This window comes from Dipodomys merriami, unplaced genomic scaffold, assembly GCF_024711535.1.
Source record: "Dipodomys merriami isolate MVZ:Mamm:240054 unplaced genomic scaffold, mDipMer1.0.p SCAF_1220, whole genome shotgun sequence".
Classification (NCBI taxonomy): domain Eukaryota; kingdom Metazoa; phylum Chordata; class Mammalia; order Rodentia; family Heteromyidae; genus Dipodomys; species Dipodomys merriami.
Genome location: NW_027202517.1, coordinates 190,660 through 214,893, shown reverse-complemented (window position 1 = coordinate 214,893; position 24,234 = coordinate 190,660). Strand labels below are relative to the sequence as shown.

The following is a 24,234-nucleotide window of genomic DNA, read 5'->3' as shown; positions in this document are numbered from 1 at the left end:
CGAAGAGAGGAAGTAAGATGAAAAAGTGAGGAATGGTATCAATTGCAAGAAAAAATTGGAGTAGGATCCAATCAAATTTCTTTTTGATCCTGAAATTATTCAACTTACTACGGTGTGGAGACTACTTTCCAAAAGGCCACCCAGATGAATACTAGGAATGAGGATGAGTATAACCCTCTTCATCGAGAAGCCTAGAGTGGACACTTAGACATTGTCCATGAATTGGTAGCTCAAGGCAGATATTCATGCAATAAATCTGAATGGCTAGACACCCCTGCACAGTGCTTATATGTGGAATAATACCAGAGTGGCTTCTTTCTTACTTCATCATGATGCAAACACCAATCCCCAATCTAAAGGTCTCTTGACCACCTTGCATCTCGCTGCTGGGAATAGAAGTAACAACTATATGCTGTATCTCTTTCTGTTGAACCATTATATCAAACCAGGTCTGAAGAACAACTTGGAAGAAACTGCATTTGGTATTTCCAAAAGGATAAGTAAGTATTACTACCTCTTTGAAGTTGTGGAAGACTGTACAGATTGTTCTCCTAAGTTGTAATCGTTTGGTTAATTTTCTTAAATTTCAAAAATGCCAGTCCATCCTTTGTGTCCCTACAATTTTTTTCACAAAACAAAGCAACAGCAATATCCTACTTTAAAAATTCATGGATTCCCAGGTGTTCTTCCAAGTGAATTGCCTGACTTTGATGTCAAAATGTATTCAAGAGTTGTTTGTATACATCTATAATAATTTCTGCAGAGTTTGTGATTTTTTTAAATCAGAAATAATTTTAACATCTCTTGAAATGAATAGTATAGAAACTAAAGATGTTCATGGTGCTTTTCTGAAAAAAGTATATCTATGTTTGTATAATATCCATAATCTATTTAATTCGCTCCTAGATATAATACTTTGAATTCTACATTGTTATATAATGTATATGTTTATTAATAAATGTGTCCTTTCAAATTGCATTCCATATAGAAAAAGTTTAAGATTCCTTTTTTTCCTAGGTCCTTGTCTTATTTTATTTCTTTGGGATAAAATGGCAATGTTAACTAATTTCAAGTTTTGTAACGATTATGATATGTAAAGGCCTTTCTCAGGTGAAGATTTAATATACTGATGTCAAACTAACCTTCAATTCTATGAATTACTTGTATTGTTACACTTGTATTTTTGTAATCAACTTTTTAATAACTGTTTTTCATTTCTTGCATTTGAAGAATGAAAAATATGGGATATTTCACGAATTTATGTATCATCCTTCTGCAAGTGCCATGTTAATCTCTGTATTGTTGTCATTTGGGTAGACCTGCTGCTGAAACATGTAGTATCCTCTAAATTTAAGTACTTAATGATGCAATCTTTATACAGGCATATATTCATGGTTGACTATTTATAACAAGGAACCCTTATTGTTCCTAAAAATGCTATTGGTCTTATTTCTCTAAAATTCTGTGTATAATGAAAAAAAAAAACTATTGTTGGTAGATTGCTAAAATTTGCAATTTTTGTCAATGACTATTTTGTCGTTTTCATTTTAAATTTGAACATACTTTGAAGCCTTTATGGCTAAGTCCAAAGGTGATTGCTTTTCAAGTATTTATTTATCAACTGACTTAGCTTTGTGGAGCTAATGTATTCAAAGTAAGCCTTGCGTAAGAGCTACTTCTTAACTTGTGCAAATTAAAATTTCCCAAATGAGGTCTTGCTGGGACAAATGTCTAGCTGACCCTTTACCCTTCTTCCATGTAGGAACAGACCAATCAGAATATCTTACCACTGGAACAAAACTAACATTACTGACATGAGATCATAGAGAGATGAACAGTTCAGACAGAATTGTTCAGAATGGAAGGTATTTTATCAAAATATAATTGTTTATTATACTTATCATTTCAAAAGTAGCTAAAGCCAAGAAGGTGAAAAAATTGTTCATATGCATGATTACCTACTGTCCTTGCCTGTCTATCATCCAACCAGGCAGGAACTTATACTACGGACTTTCTATCACCAAATATGTCCATAGGTTCTGGAGAAGTCTATACGTTTCTCCTCGATATTAGGCCTTAAATTGGTAATGTTTTAATCACAGTGTTTCCTCTTGCCTCTGGGCTCTAAATCAACAAATGGTAAAGCTTTAAGTCTAACTCTACCTAAAACAGGTAGAGATAATGGAATAATACTTTAAAACAGAGTTGCCTTTGATACCCTAACCACAACAGAACAATGCAAAACGATTTTTATATTATATATACTTATATATTTTATATTTATATGTACTTATTTTAAATTTCACACGATGAATCTTACTAGAATTGATAGTTTGACAAATATATTGACAATTATTCTCATAAATAAATTGGAATATAAATAATTAGGTTTAGAATATATATTAGAATATAAAAAGTATCAATGCAATGTCTTCGGTATAAACTTGTGATACCTTTTAAGTCTTTGTGGTCTTCTGAATTCACATGGTAAAATAACAGTATTGTTTTCCGCTAATGTATAAGGGATTTTATTATATTCTGATGCTCTGTTTATTGTTTTAACTCGCTGGTCCCAAAGTGTTTTTCTCCATATTTCTGAAGCATTCTTACTGATTATACCCAAATTGTGCTGATATAATGTCTAAAAGCTATTATTCTTCTGCAGGACACACGGGTCCAAGGATACCAGGTTCAAGTTATCTGCATCATCAGATAACAAGGGCAAGACTTCTCACCTAGGCCCATGCAACATGCCAACAGAAAGTAATTGAAGACTAATCTCAATTTCTCATGTCCTATAATATTTCAAGGCCCCAATTCCTTACAGGAATTAGCAGTAATCAACTGTGAAATGCAAGGCAACTTGAAATGAACGATGAGATCACAAAATATGAGAGAAAGTACTGTAGTTCACTTTCAATTTACAGATCACCAGCCAATATGAATGAACACAATCACAAATGAACAATATTATTTTAATACCCCTCTCCTAATGTAATGAAAGATTTCAGTGCAGCATAAGTTGGCCAAAAATTAGTTTCTGGAATTATAGATCCATAATTGGTCTACCAAGGCTAGTTAAACTTGATTTAGAGGTCAAATATAATTTAGAAAAACATTAAGAAGATCCTTAGTGTTTCAAAACACTGATACTTCAGAAAACTAGGTTCTGTAGTATAAAAATGTTGTCATTCTCAAACCAATGATAACCTACATTTAATCTCCTGAAAGTATATTAATTTTCAAATAAACTATTTAAAATCACATTTGCCAAAATAACACTTGACTAGTAGACGATACTGATATTACAAGGTTTTCAAGTGTAGGGAGCAAGTTACAATAGAGTTGATTTACTTACCCAACAATAATACCAACCAAATTCATTCATTAAAGTGTAGAAATAGTACCCCCACCATTTGTGTTGTTCAGTAGGTTCCTTCCAGAAATGTGTTAGATAGATCAGCCTCCCATAATTCAAACCCAAATATTAGCTAATAAAGTAAATTTCATCACATTAGAACATACATTTTAAAAAGTCACTAAGAGTTGCCTTATCATGTGTTGTTTTATGTTTTCCCTATCTGTCTAACATAGTAAGAAATATGACTTTAGGTCTTGCATATGGGTACTGATCAGAGATGCGACAAACATAAAATCTGTCTTCTATTTCTATCATATTCCTCTACACTAGTAAATATTAGTTTTCTTCTTTTTCCAAAACTTATAGGTAGTAGAAAATATTATCCTATTTAAAATAAAATAATCACACACCATTGTACAAAGCCATTTATAAAAACTAGTAGTTAGGAATACATTGTAAGTCATTTTTAAACTTTCTTGCTGACTAAAGATTAATCTTCCAAATGAATGAGAATAAAATCATGTCTAAGTGCTTCACATCTCCAGTCTTGCAAACTGTTATTGCACATGAATGAATTATGGAAATATAAGCTGACATCAGTTCAAGTATATGTGGGATTGAAACTCCATGGAATGTATATAAACCTTTCAAAGTACTAACAGGCAGTTTAACAGAAATAGAAACCAGAGAGGATCAATAGTATAGAAATAGAATGAATGACAAATAGAACAATGTGCAAGTACAGCTAGTATACTCAATGTAAAAATGTAATAAAGGAAGTGGTAAATCTGCAATAAATCTTGGAGAAAGGGTTGGATCAGCTTCATAGAAAGAGTGACTCTGATCCAGGAGCGTTAGACAATTAGATGGACATGTTTAATTGTAACACACTTGCACAACCTTTTGAAATTCAGTTAAAAAACACAACAACAAACAAAAACACACAAAAATTACAACTAAACAGCAATCTCTAGAGAGTATGAATATGACCTCTCAAAATTTTAAATAGTTAATGAAGGTCAGTCTTTGGAAAAGCAAACAAAGCTGTTCAAAGAGGGCAGTTTGGGGTAGGGGAGAATTTTAAACAGATTTAAATAGATTGTCTAAGGTTATAAATCACCTATATCTACTGCAAATATTTTCTTCTACGAATGCTCTTTGTCTGAACTGGATACTCGAGTCCTGAGGCACACTGGATAGCTTGTGAAGACAGAATGGAAGAAACAAGATCAAGAACCTATTACTCCACTGGAGAGAAAGCAGTCCTCTGTGTTTTCTCTCAATCTCTTCACTACTCTATTTTCATACTTTTAATAAAGTCAAGTGATTTTGAATTATATCTTTCCTTCTTCGTTCTCGCAAAATAATTTTTCAAAATAATTCATTAAATATTATTTGCCATTATTTTCTATCATGCTGTTTACTTGTCCAAACGAGTCCATTAAACTTCCCCTTTTCATTTGGTTGCCACGAAAACCCAACAACTATGTTAATGAAGACCAACACTAATGCAAATCTTTGTCTCCAAAAAAACCAGTCCAAGAACCTGTAATCACAAATATTTAGCTATAATTTCTTTCTTTTTTCTTTTACCTTGAAATCTTCTAGTGTCTAATGTGCCCACAAAAATAAGTACTCCACGCCTTTTTGGTTCAATCACTTCTAACCTCAAAGATATATTTTGCTAACAAGATGCTTAGAGGAAACTGAAAAAGAATCCATTTTTATCTTCTCTCTTATGACTTTTATCTTCTCTCTTAAGACTTTCCTTAGATACCATATCAGGAACAGTGAAATTATTCTTTGCAAAATTATTTCAATAGATTATTTTTCTCTTAGTCTTGCTTTTGCTCAACAAGATGTATGGAGAAGAATAGAGTTAAATCACCCATTCCTTGGATTATATTGTCTGTTACAAAGGACAATACTTCTATGTCCTACTTCTATGTCCCCTCTTAGCTCTTGCCTGATTTCCAATTAATCACAGCTTCTTGACTTCAAGTCTAGTGAAGGTGAAGGACTATACTCCATCCGCCACTGCTACATCTTCATGGTTTCTCTTTTAAAATTCTTTTATTTGGAGGTTGAATTTATTTTCATGTCTTCATTCAATTTGTTTTGCATTATACTGAGCCAAATAGGCTCTGTAAAATCACTTTAGCTAGCAAAAACATTATGACAATCTCTATCAAGAAGTTTTGGCCGCCTCCACTGATGAAGCCAGTATCCTTAGCTAGGGCTTCTAAGAACGCGTTTTCTTACCTTTTCCATTTGCTCAATTCTTTTCTGATCCCCAAACCTTTTGGCTTATGTAATAAGACAAGTCTTCACTATTTCATGTTAATAAGGATATTATATTTTTGAGTTACATAGAAATGTGAAATCATTGGTTTGAAGTACCCAATCAGAATTTTTCTGTGTTTCAGTGCTTTACTTGCAAAGACATTGTGGAACGTATTACAAACAGAAAAGTGGAAACACAATACGTTCTTTCATTTTGAAGGGCACTTTCTCCCTAAATATTTTGACCAAAATTATCTTTTTAAGAGAATCACTGTGTAGAAATTAAAAGTCAATTCACAAATTTTGATGTCTTATTTTAAAAAAAACTTTGAGTTTAAATTCCACTACAACCTTGTTTCTCACAGTCAGAGTATATTTCCTGGGTAAGGACAATTCTCATGTTAACCTACAGGATTTACAGCACGGTTTGTGAGGCTTGTTTGTTTAGTGTGAAAATGAGCCATCTTACCTCTGAGCTAAGTCTCCATGAATTTCTTTGCATGAAAGCCTATTTTCCCAGGCAATCTTAAATTTTAATAGGCTAAGTTAAAAAGTTTGAACAATTAAAATTTACCTGTCATAGTTTTAAAACTTGAAATTCCTTTAACAGAATCGCGAATTTACCAATCCTAATTCCACCTTTATCATCAAAAACAGTTAACCTGTTGTTTTCATGATATATTATCCATGAAACTATTATTTTCCAGTGGCTTTGTTATGCATATATATGAACATATAAGCTGATGCTGAGCAAAATGAAATCCAAGATATGGAAAGAGATATTTATTTGCAGTTGTTGTTCTTAATGTATTATGTGATTTCTATTTTCCTTGGGTTTTTCCCCTATGGGTTATCTCCTACTGTGTTTGATTTTGGTACCCTGTGTATTGTGTATACATTTACGTTAATTAGGGAAGGGAAGAGGAACAACAAATTGGCGAGACAAAGGACAAAGGGCAAACCAATGCAATAGCAATACTCACAAGACAATAAGTTGGAAATGTACATTACAACTTGTGAAGGGTTTTGGGGTGAAGGAAAACTGTAAGAAAAACGAGAGAGGGGATAACAAGTTTGAACAGTTATGTATTCACTGCCTTACAATTGCTAACCCACTGCACATCACTTTCACATTAAAATTAAATTTAAAAAATAAGCTGCATGAAATAAAATTTCACTGTATAGGTATAGTAAATATTATTATTCATGTAGTAACTCTAAAAAAAATCAGTACTATTTGGCCTCTAATTTGAAGTAATTACCCCTTCTTTATCAGAGGGCCCTCAACTTGAATGTTATATAACTTGACAATTTTTTCACAATATAATTGCCAATATTTTCAAAAAAGAATAAATTAGTATTTTCTCATACTAAAACAAAACCGTTTAATTCTATAGAAACCCATAACTTTTAAAAGTAAATAAGTTGTTAAGAGGACAGAATATGTGTGTTCCTCAAAATAATAACTACTAATAACTACTCACTTTCAAATTCTGAACATTCCATACCTGAGAGATTCAAAATAGTACCTGTTTGCATGTTATGTAATTCTGCAATAGATGCATTTTCCAAAGGGGTGTTACAGATTGAGAAGTGAACAGAAAAATAGCCACATTCTGGTATAGGATAAAACTATGAAGCATGTTATAATTAATTCTTCAAGAGTAAGCAATTTTTTTATCAGATTAAGCTATTATTTCTATGACCATCAATCCCAACATTTATGCCATAAAACCTTCCTAGCCCAACAGTTTCCAACTTGTAGGGTGCACCACAAAATTCCCTTAATTCATATCACATACAGCTTTTTTCTATTGGAAAAAAATATTACACCTATGCTAATGTGATGCCCTACGTGTTCTGGAAAGAACACCACAATAAACTGGGTTGCATCAGTTTTCCTCCACTGGTATTCTTGCAAATACTATTTATATTTACACTTTTTAACTATCATAGATTACAGTTCAAAGCCCACCCAGGCGGGAAGGTTCCCTAGATTCTTATCTCCAATAAACTTCTCAGCAAAAGCCAGACACAAGTGGTACTGAGCTTGAAGTAGTACCGCACAAGCCTTGAGCTTAACAGGCTCAAAGACAGTGTCTAGGTCCAGAGTTCCAGCCCTATGACAAAGCAATAAAACAAAAAGAAAAATAAAAACAAACTCCAAACCTAGTGTTTTTCTCATTGTATACAGAGGCATGTAATTAAGGAGATTGCTTCCTGTGTTACATACAGGTAGAAGAAAGAAGAAGTCACACAATTATTCTCTTCATAAAATGTCATACCAAAACCTCAAAAACTTGCTCTTTTTCTAATTTTATAAATTAATATCCATTTCTTGGCAACTCGGTCTACATTATTTACATTATCATTTTATACAGGAACTATTGGAATTATCTATTAAGTGAGTTCTAATTATAACACTTTTGAAACAATATGCTAGGCAAATAGAATGCAAGAAACATTTGTAAATTTGTCAATTAAACACGCTACTTAAAAAGAATTTTGTAGTATCCTATAGAATATGAAATTACAAACAAAACCAAAATATTTATTTGAAGTCTAAACTCTAATTTAGAAAGATCTATAAAGTCCTACATTGGATGAACTTTGCTGTTCCTCCAGGCTTAAGCTTTTGTAATACTTCATCCTTTCCTTGGAATCTAACAGAATGATAATTACTTACTTTTTCAAATTTTGGATGGGAATCACGAGCCATTTTGCATCTAGGAATGTTCTGTAATGAAGAGACCATTTAAAAGCACAACTGAGGATTATATATGAGTTGCATTTCAATAGGAAACGACATCTCAAAACATAATGACAAAATTAGCCCAAATTTCCAATTGTGTATTCCCTTCTTGTTTGGTTTCTTTTATTAAGACAAAATTATACTACCTGCTCCAGGGAAGGTATCACTATGTAATTCCAGTCTCTAATCTCCTCTCAGTCTGAGTGCTAGAATTGAAGGCTTGTATCATATTGTCCCACCATAGTTTCTTGGTTTGTTTGTTTATTTATTTATTTATTTATTTATTTATTTTTGGTTCCGGTCATGGGGCCTGAACTCTGGGCCTGGGTGCTGTCCCTCAACTCTTCAGCTCACGGCTAACTCTCTACCACTTGAACCACAGAGTCACTTCCGCCTTTTTTCTTTTTGCTTATGTAGTGCTGAGGAATGGAACCCAGGGCTTCATGTATGCAATGCAAGCACTCTACCACTGAGCCACCTTCCCAGGCCCTTCTTGCTTTATTTAATCTAGATATAGACTAGCAATTCTGAACTTCTCCAGTTATATTATCCACTAAACTTCTCAGACTTTTCATGTACTATTTTTGAAGATGTTCTAACATTTGACACAGGATATGAACATTTTCAAATGCACCTGTGGGGTCTCTGATTAATTTCTCCATGGATCTAATCCTTTTAATATTGATTACTTGACTCTCTTACTATCTCTAATCCCTATCTATGTAAATTTCTCAAATTTTTGTAGAAAGTTTGCTTGAGGATTTTCTAATTTTAAAAATTATCACTTGATTCTAGTCTTACTCAGGACATATTTTCTATTGTTTTCTAACTTTTCTACATATTCTGAGAGTTGCTTCATATGTGTATTTGTGTGTGCATATATAAGTGTCTCTGTATATATGTGTATGATTGTATGTATGTATGCAAAAGCGTCAAGATCTTATTCAGCAATCTTGCTCATGACTGGTATTCCAATACTTGAGCCATGCTTCCAATCAAGCTTTTGGCTGGTTAATTATAGTTTCTCAACGACTGTTCTGCCCAGGCTGGATGCAAACTGAAATGTCCTGTCTCCTTTACATTCTTAGGTTTTATTTATCCAGTAGAATCACCTTTTAAACTACAAACATTTTTGTGAGTGTAAAGTCTAAGCTGTAGCCCAGATTTTTAACTCAAGAATTCATATAAAGATAGATAAACATACACATTACATATGCTGAGTTTACACTGTTAGAAATGTGATCCTAACCTGGGTGGTGTTGAGATCTGAGGATTGGGGTTCAAAGCCAGCCCAGATAGGAAAGTCCAGAGAAACTTTTCTCCAATTTACTGTAGGAAAACTGGAAGCGGCACTGTGGCTCAAGTGCTAGAGCACTAGCCTTGAGCTGAATAGCAGAAGGATAGTGCCCAGGCCCCGAGTTCAAGTTCAAAGACCACCACCAACAAACAATATATAAGTAAAGGAAAGAAAAAATGTGATCTTATCTACCAGTTCATAGCTAGCATAATCCCTGCTCTCTCAAGATGGACTTATTCTTCCAATTAAGTCCATGCTCTTATATCTGACTTGCATTGAAAACAGAATTATTCTTCCATTCTACTTTCTACAAAGTTGTGTCATTAGCAAGCGTGATTTAGAAAGGGAGTGGCCTCATACTTCCTGTTCCACCTAAGAGTAATGCTTTCTCTTTATCATTCTCATAAATCTACATACTGGACTTGGCTTTATTGTTTCAACGTGGTCTTATTCGTAGAGTCTTCTATAGTGTATTGAACCCTTATACTTAAACACAGAATTTCTCTTTCTCTTATTATTGCTCTACTTAACATGAGTTAACAAATTCATGTACATTTGAGAAATAATGCGCAGCACATACACTCACAAAAAAAAAAATCGGAGAAACTTCTTCCCCTTTAAAATTCGCCTTAATTTACAGAGAATTTACAAAGTTTGAATTGAATATACTCATGGATAATGTATTTATAAGCAATATAAATTTCATATTTTCTCTTTACTAAGTTGTCTCTGAAACTCGTGTTACTTCAGGTACAAAGGTGTCCTTGTGTTATTTCGGTGAAGCCAGAAATCATTCACTATACCTCAAGCAGCACCATAGATTGTTCCTGGAAGTAACTGTTACTGGATGTGGAAACTGATCCCAGGAGAGAAATGGAACATAGTGGATTGACAAATTTCAAGTTAACTTGTGCTTTACTTTTTACTGTAAAAGAAGAGAATCCGAAGGCTTGAAGAAAACTCTGTCCTTGACTTTTTCTAGTGTGTTTTTACTCATATATAATTTTTCTGTAAACTTCTAGTTGAGAGAATTACAAAAAGAAATAATGCGCCATTTGATGGCCAGCATAGAACAAAAGGAAATTACGTTGTTTTAAATATGTTCTACTGCTGGGTCTGGGAAGGTGGCTCAGTGCTAGAGAACTTACCTTGCATGCCTGAGGCCCTAGGTTCGATTCCTCAGCACCACATAAGCAAAAATAAGCCAGAAGTGGTGCTGTGACTCAAGTGGTAGAGTGCTAGCCTTGAGTTGTGAGGTAAAGTGCCGAGGCCCAGAGTTCAGGCCCACGATTGGACCCCCCCCAAAAAAAAAACAATTCTACTGCAAAGAAACAAAGACCTGGATGTTTTAAAGTGTTTTCTTGATGGATATTTCACTCCTGACATAATTCTCTTATTGCAGGAGTCAGTCATCAATTGCTTTAATTTGGTCCTGAGTTCTCCAGAGCAATAAGGATTCCAAAAGAACATCCAGTACGGATGATCAGCAAAAGGAGCCACTTCTCAGACCAGTACTCCTTTAAGGAGGTTCCCAATAAAATATCAGTATTTTTGTTTGCTTTTTTGGTTTTTTTATGTTGGTTCTGGGGCTTGAACCCAGAGGCTGGACCCTGTCCCTGATCAGTTTTTGTTCCTGCCCACCAGCCCCCAAAGCTAGTATTCTACTGCTTGAACCAAAACTCCACTTCTCGATTTTTTGCTGTGTAATTACAGATAGGAGTTTGACAGACTCTCCTGCCTGGGTTGGCTTTGAACTAAGATAGTAAAAAAGCCAAGTGACATCAACTGTACAGTCTTCTCTTTTCAAAGGAGAAATATTAGGTGAAGTTTATTGTAAAGCTTATATTTGACAATGTTTTCTTTCCTTTTTTTTGAGCATACCGTACAGAGGAGTTACAATTACATGGGCGAGATAATGAGTACATTTCCTATCAATCATTGTTGCCTCCTCTTTCTTTCCCCTTCCTACCCCTTCCCGTATACCCTCCACCCCCATCTGATCCTCCCCCCCACCAAAGTTGTAAAGTTCGTTTTTCAACATAACGACTTGTACATCTCATTGTTGCAATGGGTCCACCTGTATCCCTACTTAAACGATTTGGTTTTAGAGAATATGTCCAGCAAAGAATCCATAAGATAACTCAGCAAAAGTAGGTGCACTGAATCATTTTGGAATTATTTTTTTGGGTTGGGAATATTATTTATCATGTACTTCCTTTTGGGGAAACTTAAAGTCATATTTCACCACTGTTGTTTTGTGGGGCTTGAACTCTGATCCTGGGTGAGTAGCTACAGCACCATCTCCTGGTTTCTGGTGGTTAATTGAAGGTTAGGGTCTCAGGGACTTTCCTGACAAGGGTGGCTTTGAACCACAATCCTCTGGTCACAACCTCCTTAGTAGCTATTATTACAAGTGTAGACCACTAGCACCTGGCTTATATTTGCATTTATGTGCACTTAATGATACTGTGTAGACAAAGAATCAAAATTTTAACCAAATAATTACATTGCAGCATTTCAGAAAAATTGAAGTAGCAATAAATATGTCCTCCTTTTCCATTTTGTTACATTAATGACTGATGAGCTTTGGGACCCTTACATTAGCATCCTCTGCCATCTGTATAAGTGTATTTAGTATCAGGAAATGTTCATAGAGAAATATAGAAAGAATGATTTTTTAGAAAACAAAGGAGATAAGGTATGAAAGAATAGCATAGAAGGAGATACATTTATCACACAGTGACTAAGAGCTAGCCTAAGAGATTTAGAATGCTAAAAGCAATGAGGAAAAGCCTAGTTGACAACACGTTCTACAATAACCAAAAATGGTTCTCTAGAACAGTTTCTGGTATACCTTAATTACTATCAAATTCCTTCTATCTGGAGTTATTCCTTATTTTCTTTCACAACTATTAATTAGCCTCTGCCTTTTTGGTTCCATAACTCACCAAAAAGATTTCAAAATCACACTTAGCCTACACTTCTCTTTGTGATTAGCAGTGACAACACAAATCTTGGAATCATTGAATTTCCAGAATTAAACTTTACCTGACATCTAAGCACATTCCTGGCATTAATCGCTGTGACTTAATGAACAAAACTTTTTTCAACACTGTACCCTAACATAAGTAAAGTACATTAAATTAGGAACTGTTGTCAGGTGTCAGTATGGAAGAAGCAATTATATATTCCAAGTATGGTTTCTTTATTTTGCATTTACTAAATAAATGTTTTCTTTTGTTGTTTTGTTTTTGTTCTTTTTGCCAGGCGAAGGGCTTAAACTCAGGGGTAGGGAATTTTCCTGAGATTTTTTTTGTACCTCAAGGCTAGCACTCTACCACTTGAGGCACAGCACCAATTCCATGGTTTTTTTTTAAATGTGTTCCTAAGGAATGAACCAGGGTTTCATGGCTGCTAGGCAATTACTGTACCATGAAACCAAATTCCCAGAGCCCTAAATAACTTTCTTAAGATGGCATTACATTTTCATTCCATAACTATATATCATGTTGGCCAGGTGCTATAAAATGATGTAGAAAGCAATACAATACAATAAGTCTAGTAAGGCTGATGGACAATGAATAACTGTCACTGTTTACCCAGGGATGAGAAGGGCTTATCTCATGAATCTGTTTCAACAAGCTAGCGAGACAGTTACTGACACACAGCCCACTTCCAGAATGAGAGGGCCACCTTGGGTTCCATCCACGGGGATGCTGGGCCCCCTCTTCCAGCACCCATTCAACCAGGTCCTGGGAAAGAGAGAGAAAAAAGTCATAATTACAATTAAGTCTCATGCCAGTAACTCAGAATTCTAAACCTAACTACACAGGAGGCTGAGATATGAGGATCATGGTTCATAACCAACCCAGGTAGAAGCGTCTGTGAGACTCGTATCTCCAAAGAACGACCAGAAAATCAGAAGTAGTGCTGTGGGCTCAAATGGTAGAGCACTAGCCGTTTGCTGAGGCTCTCGGGAACAGCGCCCAGGCCTAGAGTTCCAGCCCCACGACTGACAAGAAGTGAACTTCCTAACACAAGAAGTGGACTGAATAGCACCCATTGTCCTAGGGAGCATGGTAGCGAAGTCTAGCAGAGCTTTCTGTGAAGTTGAAGTCATAAGTAGGTCACCTTGCTTCTCTGTGCCTTGGTTTTGCCAGCTGCAAAACTCAACACAGTGAAGGATCCTCTTCCTCATGGGGATAGGGTAATATTGAAAGAGAGCCATGTTTTGTTTGATAATCCCACATCTATTGCACGATTAATAACAGATACCCTTTCCGGGTGTCTTCCTGTCATTTGCTCACAGAATTGCCGAGAACCTTTTCTTTAGGCCACTCTCTCTGTGCCTAGTCATTCTCCAGAGATCCCTCTGTATAAATCCGTTTTTCCTCGCAATTGTCCTGTGAGGAGAATGAGGTTCGATGGTTGCGACCCTACCCAGAGCTTCACCTGTGGTCAAGAATCATCTGCTGTGATTTTTCTGCTTGCTCAAACTGACTTAAGAAACCATTGAAGCCACAGGAAAATCAACAACCACAAGCAGACCAGAGACTCCAACAAGAGACAGGTTAAGGACACAGGGAGAGACAGGATCTTCCCACCCCCCCCAAAAAAAAATCAAAGAACTCTTTTTTTGTACCTTTTATAAAAAATTTTTTCTAAAAGTTTCTTTTAATTTTTAATTTTTCACTTTTAATTTTTTTGTTTTCTATTAACTTTTTTTTTCTTCCTGTTATAATTTTTTATTTTAGGTGTATACGTGTGTGAACTTTTTTAAAAAAAATTTGTTTAGCTCTACTGACCATTTGGTCCTTTTTACTTTCCTCATTCTTTTCACTTTTTCTTCTTTTTCATTCTTCTTTGCGTGACAATTGCTGTTCTGCTTATCTTCAGATACGCCAATAGTTGATTATTAGACCTTAGCCCCATTGTGTACACGCTTAATCCAGAAATTTATTACTCAATTTAAAACCTCTTAGATTCAAATTCATTAATAGCAGTACTACCTCTTTATACCTATATAATATTTTAAGCATTTTTATTTTTAAGTTTATCAGATCTCCTTTTTATCCCTTCCCTTCTCTTTTTCTATCTACGTTCTTCTCTGAATATTACATTGTCAATTTGCATAATTTTTAAGTGTTGCACTTCTTAATTTTTAATTTTTGTTTTTCTATTTTTTCTTGTCTTTTTTCTTTCTCTTCCTTCTTATTTTCTGTCTCTCTACTATCATTTTGTCCAACCTAATTCCCGCTTTGAGATTAGGATTGAGTTAAGTTAACTCTCCTACAGCCTTTCCACATCCCTCTATGCCTATTTTTACCCATATCACTCCTTAACTTAATAATTTCTGTTTGCCAAATTCTTCTTTGTGGTTCGTAGCCCATTAATACATAGTTGTTTGATGTTCAATATGTGTATCTGTTAAACTAGATTTTTGCAGATTTTTAACTTTGCAACTACAGATTTTGCTTGATGCTGGCCTTAAAATAGTGTGCTAGCACAAAACTGGCATTACTTTCATCTCAAATGGGCAGAGCAACTGGGAAAAACACAAGAAAAACAGCAAGTCCGGGTATCTCAACTCCCACTCATGATAATCAGGGGACAGAAAAGATAATGAGTAATCCAGAAGTGAGTTCCCAAAAAGCTCTGCAAACACTACTGGTAAACATGGTAAATGAAAATATTGAAAACCTGCAAAGGACTCTGAATGAGCATGATAGGGAGAGAGAGGAGGCAAAACAAAGGTTAATACAAGAATATCATGTGCATGAGGAAACAACTCAACGATTGATACAGGAATTGCATGAGCAGCTTGAGAACACTCAAAGAGAAATAGAGGAATGTCGTGAGAAGACTGAGATCAATCAATGAGAACTACAGGAACTGCATGAACATGAAGAAGCTAACCAAAGAGTAATACAGGAATTGAGAGAGATGGATTAGAATGCAGAAAGATCACTAAAGGCATTCATGGAATCCATAAACAGAGAACTGAAAGAAGTCAGGGAGACCACAAAGGGAATGCTGAATGGAACCAAACAGAAGGAATGGGAATAACCAATCAACTAAGTGATTTGAGAATAAACACTGAAACCTAAATTAAGGAATTAAAGAAGTTCATATAAGATATAAAACAATGCTCCAACAAAGAATTTGAAGCCATCAAGCCGACCAACCAGAAGAAAGAGAAATTTAAAAAAAAGTATAAAGTCTTGATAGTAGGTTACACAATGCAGAAGATCGAATTTCAGGGTTTGAAGACAGCCTAGATTTTATACAGAAAGAAAATACAACCATCCAAGACAAATCCAAGAAATATGATGGATCTATTCAATACTTGGAAGACATCATCAGAAGGCCTAATGTGAGGATAATGGCTGTAGAGGAGAACATAGAGACAGAAGTTAATGGTCTATGAAATTTGTTTAACAGGATCCTAGCAGAGAACTTCCCAAGCATGCAAAAAGATAGGCCTATTCAAATACAAGAAGCTATTTGAACTCCAAATAGACCAAACCAGAATAGAACATCCCACTGTCACATTTTAATCCACACAAGATCAATTCAGACCAAGGAAAAGATCCTTAAAGCTGTCAAGGAGAAAAGATCAATCACCTATGCAGTGAAAACAATTAGAATCACCTCAGATTTCTCAGCGGAGACGATCATAGCAAAAAGAGCCTAGAATGATGTATGACATGCCCTAAAGACAAACAACTATCAACCAAGAATTCTGTACCCAGGTAAACTCTCCATAACTGAAGGTCAAATAAAAACCTTCCATAGCAAAGAAAAATTGAAATAATATATCTCCACCAAACCAGCCCTACAAAACATTCTTAAAGACGTCCTACACATAGAAAACCAACAAGACCATAGTAAAGGCCAAGAAATTGCACCCAAACTGAGAATCCAATAACCTCAGGAAGAACCCAGTTGCCTCAGCCCCAAGAAGGTGGATAAAATGGCAGGAACTCCCAAATACCTCTCAGTCCTATCTCTCAACATTAACGGACTTAACTCTCCAATTAAGCGACATAGACTATCTAGTTGGATTAAAAAGCAAGATCTTTCTATCTGTTGCCTTCAGGAGTCACATTTTACCTATAGAAAACAAACACATTTTCAATGTGAAAGGCTAGAAAAAAATCTACGGAGCAAACTGCCCCTATAAACAGGCAGGAGTTGCAATCCTAATATCAGATAAAATAGACTTCAAATTAAAATTCGTGAGAAGAGAGAAAGAAGGTCGGTCCATACTAATTAAGGGATCTCTCCTTCAGGAGGATACTACAATTCTAAATATTGGCCAAATAACGGAGGACCAAAATTAATCCAAGAAACCTACTTTACCTCAAATCCCACAGAGATCCAAAGACATCAATTGTTGGGGAATTTAACACACCATTTTCCCCACTATATAGAGCAACTAGACAAAAAATCAACAGAGAAAGCACATATCTAACAACTCCATAGATCAACTAGATTTCACAGGCATCTACTGAATATTTCAGCGATTAGCATCAGAATACATGTTCTTGGCAGCAGCACATGGAATGTTTTCTGAAATAGAGCACGTTATAGGTCACGTTGCAAACCTGCCCAAATTCAGAAACATTGAAGTTATACCTTGCATTCTCTCAGACCACAAGGGAATAAAATTAGATCTCAATACCAAAAGCCACCAAAGAAAGTCCTGTAACTCATGGAGGAAATTCAACTGTTCATGATATTCAACAAAAATGAACACAGAAATTACCTGCTCCTCTGGGACACAGAAAAGCCAGTACTCAAGGGCAAGTTTATAGCTCTGAGCTCCTACATCAACAAATTGGAGAGATCTGAAACCAACCATTTGATAAGACATCTGAGCCTTCTTGAAAAAGAGCAGCAAAATAATCCCCAATCTAGTAGACAGACAGAAATAATTAAAATTAAATCAGAATTAAATGAATTAGAATCCAAAAAAATATAGAAAGAATCAAGAAAACAAAGAGTTGCTACTTTGAAAAAATTACCAAAATTGACAGATCCTTAGCAAATCTCATCAGAAAAAGAAGAGAACACACCCAAATAAATAAACTGAGAGATGAGAATGGAAACATCACCACGGAAACAACCAAGATTCAGAACATTATAAGGGAATACTTCTCAAAACTTTATGCTAATAAGTTTGAGAACTTGGCAGAAATGGACCTTTTCCTAGCAAATATTGACATGCCGAAACTAAACCAGGATGAGTTAAACCATCTTAACAGGCCCATATCAAGCATTGAATTAGAAACAGCAATAACACACCTCCCATCTAAGAAATGCGCAGGACCAGATGGATTTACAGCAGGATTCTATAAGCCCTTCAAACACACTTCACACCTATACTACTTCAACTCTTCAATGAAATTAAAAGAGAAAGTTCACTACTGAATTCATTCTATGAAGCCAAAATAACCCTCATCCCCATACCAGACAGGGACTCATCACAGAAAGAGAACTATAGACCCATTTCTTTGATGAACATTGATGCAAAACATCTCAACAAAATTTTGGCCAGTCGACATCAACAATTCATTCAAACAATTCATCATCTAACAGGATTAATTTCAGGGATGCAAAGCTGGTTCAATATACACAAATCAATTAATATAATTAATCACATCAACAGGAGCAATAAGAACCACATGGTTATCTCAATAGATGCCGAAAAGGCAAGTGACATGATCAAACACCCTTTATGATGAAGGTTCTGGAAAAATTAGGAATCCATGGAACTTTCTTCAATACAATAAAGGCTGTAAATGATAAACTTACAGCCAGCACTATACTCAATGGTGAAAAACTAAAGTCATTTCCTCTTAACTTAGGAATTAGACATGAATATCCAAGCTCTTTACTTGTCTTCAATCTAGTATTAGAATGCCTAGCTACAGGAATAAGACAAGATGTAAACCCAAACAGGATCCAAATAGGGAAAGAAGAAGTAAAACACTCCCTCTTTGCCGATGTCATGATCTTGTAGTTATAGAATCCACTCCCAAATTACTCAAGGTGATTCAAAACTTTGGCAAAGTAGCAGGGCATAAAATTAACACTCAAATATCAATGGCTTTTCTGTATACCAACAATGAGAAAAGTGAGGCTGAAATTAGGAAAGCAACTCCATTCATAATAACCCTACAAAAAATAAAATACATAGGAATTAACTTAACCAAAGAACTGAAGGACCTCTATGATGAAAACTTTAAAAATGTGAAAAATGAAATCAAAACAGATCTTAGAAAATGGCAAAAACTCCCATGTTCCTGGAATGGAAAAATCAACATCGTGAAAATGGCAATACTTCCCAAGTCTATCTATAATTTCAATGCGATACTTATCAATATTCCAACCTCATTCTTCAAGGAAATAGAAGAGGCTATCCAATAATTCATAGGGAACAATAAATACCCCAAATAGCAAAAACAATCCTCAACAGAAGGAACAGTGCTGGAGGTATATCAATACCAAATTTCAAACTCTACTACAAAGCAATAGTAATCAAAATGGCTTGGTACTGGCACAAGAACAGACCTCAGGACTAATGGAACAGAATTAAAACCCAGAAAAGAACCTACAGACCTATAGCCTTCTAATATTTGATAAGGGAGCTAACAAAATACAATGGAAGAAAAAGAGCTTCTTCAGTAAATGGTGCTAGCAAAATTGGTTAACTACTTGTAGAAAACTAAAGCTAGATCCTTATATATCACACTGAACCTGAATCAACTCCGAATGGATCAAAGACCTCAATGACAAAGCAGACAATCTGAAAACATTACAGGATGGAATAGGAGAGAAATCCTAGGTCTCTTTGGCACAGGCTGAAATTTTCTTAATAGAGACACAGAAACACAACAAATCAAAGAAAGTTTGGACAAATGTCAGTGCATGAAATTGCAGAGCTTCTGTATGGCAAAGGACATAGCTAGCCAGATCAATAGAAAGCCCACGGATTGGGAGTAAATCTTAATTAGCCATACAACAGACAAAGGTCTCATATCTACAATATAACTGGAACTCAAAAAAATTAAATCCCCCAACAAATATTCAAAGAAACAACTGCCCAATAAATAAGTGGGCTAAAAGCTTAAAGAGAAACTTCTCTAAAGAGGAAAGAAGGATGGCCTATAGACACATGAAAAAATGATCAACCTCTCTAGCCATAAATGAAATGCAAATCAAAACATTGCCATACCACCTCACCCAGTTAGAATGGCAAAAATTAAGAACTCTAATAACAGCAGATTCTGGAGGGGATGTGGACAGAAGGAAACCTTACTGCATTGTTAGTGGGAGTGTAAACTTGTTCAAAAACTTTGGTAAGTAGTATGGAGGTTTCTCAAAAGACTCCACATAGAACTCCCCTATGACCTAGCAATCCCACTTTTGGACATTTACTCTTATGTTCACAAACAAGACCACACTAAAGCTACCAGCACAACTATGTTTATTGTAGCCATATTTACCATAGCTAAGATATGGAACCAACCCAGATGCCCCTCAGTAGATGAATGGATCAAGAAAATGTGGTATATATATACAATGGAATTCTATTCCTCCATCAGAAAGAATGACATTGCTCCATTTCTTAGGAAATGGAAAAACTTGGAAAAAATTATATTAAGTGAAGTAAGCCAGGCCCAAAGAAACATAGGTCCCATGGTTTACCTTATTTGCAATAGCTAGTGTATGTCTGACTCAAGCAGAAAAGGTCAGATAAGTTGGTGTTAGGGAAATAAACCCTAAGATATGTATTCAAAAATTTTTACTTTCATTCCATTTTTTCTAGTACATTTATAAGTTTATTTCTTTGTTGCTTTTTATGTCCCTTCCCCATGATATAATCCCTGCTTTCACTGTATTTTATGTTGTTATAATTTATGGACGGGAAGGGAAAGAAAATCATTTAAATAGGGATTACAGGTGGACCCATTGCAACAATGAGATGTACAAGTCGAAAATGAACTTTAAAACTTTGTCAGGGGAAGGTGGAGGGTCGGATAGGGGGATGGGGAGAGGATGGGATGGGAAGGGGAATCAAAGGAGGAGGCTACAATGCTTGCTAAAATATGTTCTCATTATCTTGCCCATGTAATTTTAACCCCTCTGTACAGTATTTTCACTATAAAAATATGAGGAAAAAAAGAATCAGCTGCTGTGGACTATATAGTTTGCGATAATCCTTCTAAATCGATGACTGCACATGTTGTTACATGTCTACCATCCCAACTCCAGAGGACCAGGTCTGGTGAAGCATATCTGTCACAGATAGGAAGACCTTGAATAGCCCAGGCAGAGCATATATTGAGGCTCTGTTTCAGAAATGCCCAAGACAAAAACGTGGCTCCTCAGAGCCAGGGAGAGGACAAAAGTAGGGAGTCATGGTGCCCCCAGAGGGGTGTCTGACCCGGGGTAGGGGTAGTTTGGGGGCAGTCACTCACCTGTGCTGCTGGGAGAACTTGCTTGAGGCTGCTCCAGGTGGGGCGAACAGGGATGGCAGTGGCATTGCAGACACATGGTCTCAGAGCAAAGAACCAGGGCCAGGGAGCAGGTTGGAGCTTTATGCCGCCTGGCAGGGTGCCATTGCCTGATGTTTGAAATTCTGCACCTTGAGAAGAAGGGAAGGAAGCCGGGGTGTGGGCAGGCATCTCAATTTCCTTCTATATTCCAAAGTTGCCTGGAGTCTCTTCCTCGCCACTCAGCCATCTCTACCTTCCTCAATTGCTGGTAGTGGTGTAAACTAACAGAGGGAATCCTGGTGCTACCAGGCAGCACGGAATGTGGGCGTGGCCACCATTCTTGTATCTCATTGGTCAGAAAGAACTATGAAACAATGGGGGTGTGGCCAGTATCCTGTGATGCAGGCAGCATGGGCAGAGTCAAGAAGATAGCAGCTCCCCCAGCCCTTTTCCTAGGGAACAATCATTTAGCTGGATGGTTTCACAGATTGTTGTGTATGTCTGTTTGTTCACAGTCCCAGACCTTGTACTCACGATATGAGCACAGTCTGTGAGCTGCTTTTGATCAAGGCTGGCCTTCCACACTAGAGCCACAGGGATTCTGGCTTTGTTGGCACTGAAGTTGGACTTTCTTGCCTAGGGTGACTTCGACTATGATCCTCCCATCACAGCCTTGTAAGTATCAAGGAGGACTGCTGAGAGCCACTGGTGCCTGCCTAATCATTGGTCTTGTTGATGTTCTTGGACAGAATGGTGAGTTCCCTATCCTCGGGTTCAAGTGGTGGGAACTGTAGCCCACAGTTGGAATCTTGGTCCTGCCACCTCCAAATGGAAGGAGATCCTAGAGAAACTTATTCCTGTCCATATGATTACCAATGGAATATGATGTATGTCATGATTGAAAGAGCAGTTCTTGAATGATTCTAGGATAAAATTATACACAATGATGTTATAGGACACTGATCGATGTTAATATTTTATGAGGCATTTAAACAATCACATTAATAAAATGGAGGTATAATGAAATACCTAAGAATTACTATGCTATTACATACTATAAAGGTGCCATTTTTCTGCCAAGACTGGGACTGGAACTGGTCTTGGTAACTCTGTTGCACAGTGTGGGAAGGGGAAACTGGCTTCCTAGAAGTCAAGAAATTCATTTTTTGTTTTATTCATGTATTGACCATTTATTTTGACTATTATGGCACATAAAACATTGATTACATAAGATAGAGGTCTAGATATGTATTCCACTTCATACCTGACATCCAGGACTTTCACAGAAAAGGAAAACATGTGTCACCATCAACTTCTTACTCCACTATTCATTTTTGCGGAGTGATGGTGTCTGAACTCATGGCTTACATGCCTACAAGGCCCAATTCATGAATGGGTGAGTGTCAGCACACCATTCTGGGGCAAATTGAGCTGATAGGCTGTTCCCAGGACCTGAGCTCAAGCCCCAGGCGTTAACAAAATAAGAACAGATTGACATGCAGATGGAAGTATGCTAATAAATATGTTTTTACAGAGTATCAGATATGTCTATACATTATTTAGTTATATGGACTACATTCTTACCAATTCCTGGGTATTAATCTTGCGTCCATGTAATTAATGTTATTGTTTTCATCCTTATACTATGAATGAAATCAATCAGTCCTGAAATTATTGTGTTCCTGTAGGTAATACTATTCTTTTTATGCTTCATAAATATTAAATAAAATCAATTAGCTTCCTGAAAGGTTGCTGTCTAATTTTATAGGAGCATCATTCATGATCAACTCATTGAACCTTGACATTGATAATATTCCATTGTTCTTCCTATGGATGGGAACCATTTTCTTAGTAACTCCTGCCATTGGTTGGTGTTAGGAGGGGGATTCGAAATCAGGGCCTATGTTGCCATGTGGGCCTATGGCTTCCGAGATAGTCTGCCAGCCTTCAGCATTAGAATGTGAAGTACCCTTTGCAACAGTGTCATTCAGACCCATGAGGGTCACCATGCAAAGGGAGAAAACATAAAAAGGACACATTTTTTCTGTGAATTGCTTTCCCTGAAAGACCTGGGGGTCTAGGATCCCAGAAGCAGCTGTAGATCTAGTGGCTGCACCCCGGCCTAGGGTGATCGAAGCTGAGGCAGAGTTGCCACAACCTAACTTCAAGCCCTGAGCTGAGACAAATAAAATAAAAAATTTAGCTCCCTGGCTTGCAATTCACACAGTTTATTTTTACAGGCTTTGGATTTAAACTCATGATCTGGGTGAATCTAGAGCAATGTGGATGAAGGGGAAGATCACTGTACTTGAAGATAAGAAAGTCAGGCCTGTTCACCAGTTCCGAATTCAAGCCCCAGCCCTGGAAACATACTATTTATATATATTGTAAAGATAGGATTTATACATACCTATACATGTTCAGTCCATACATATTTGGTATGGTTGTTCCTTGAAATTTTTCTTTTATTCATTTATTTACCATTGATTGTACTATGATGAAACTCATTCCGTTTATTACATTGATGATATCCTATCACAGAACATCTAGATTTGTAGAAATGTTCTCCACCATGCCAGGATTCTCAGGATAACCCAGGATATACAGAGAAAAGGAAAACAAGTTTCACACTTGGCTTCTTACTCTACTTCCCACTTGTTGGTAGTGCTGGTATCTGAACTCAAGGCCTACTAGGACCAATTGTCCAATAAGTCAAGGTGAACATGCCAAACTGTGAACTAAGGAGCTAGGCCATTCCCAGGAACTGACATTGATCCCCAAGGTGGTCCACTATAGTCATAAATTCATAATTTAAACACACAATCTATATTGACATTCATAGGTCAACAGCATCTTGTGTTTTGTGAACTTCTCCTTATTTTGTCTCTATTTCATGCAGGTATTGTGTATTTTGCTAAATATGGTGACAGGTATAACTTTGCTGACATGGATGACAACCTTTTCCTGTGGTTATAGGGTTGCCTATGAATTCCCCTTCTTGGTTGAGACTCAGGACTTTCACAGGAGAGGAAAACGT

At 36.2% G+C, this 24,234-nt stretch overlaps 1 pseudogene; it reads right to left on the bottom strand.

Annotated features, from left to right (window-relative positions):
• Window positions 1-1,234: 1,234 nt before the first annotated feature.
• LOC138823761 (U6 spliceosomal RNA) lies at window positions 1,235-1,334 on the bottom strand (annotated as a pseudogene).
• Between the last annotated feature and the right edge of the window lie 22,900 nt (window positions 1,335-24,234).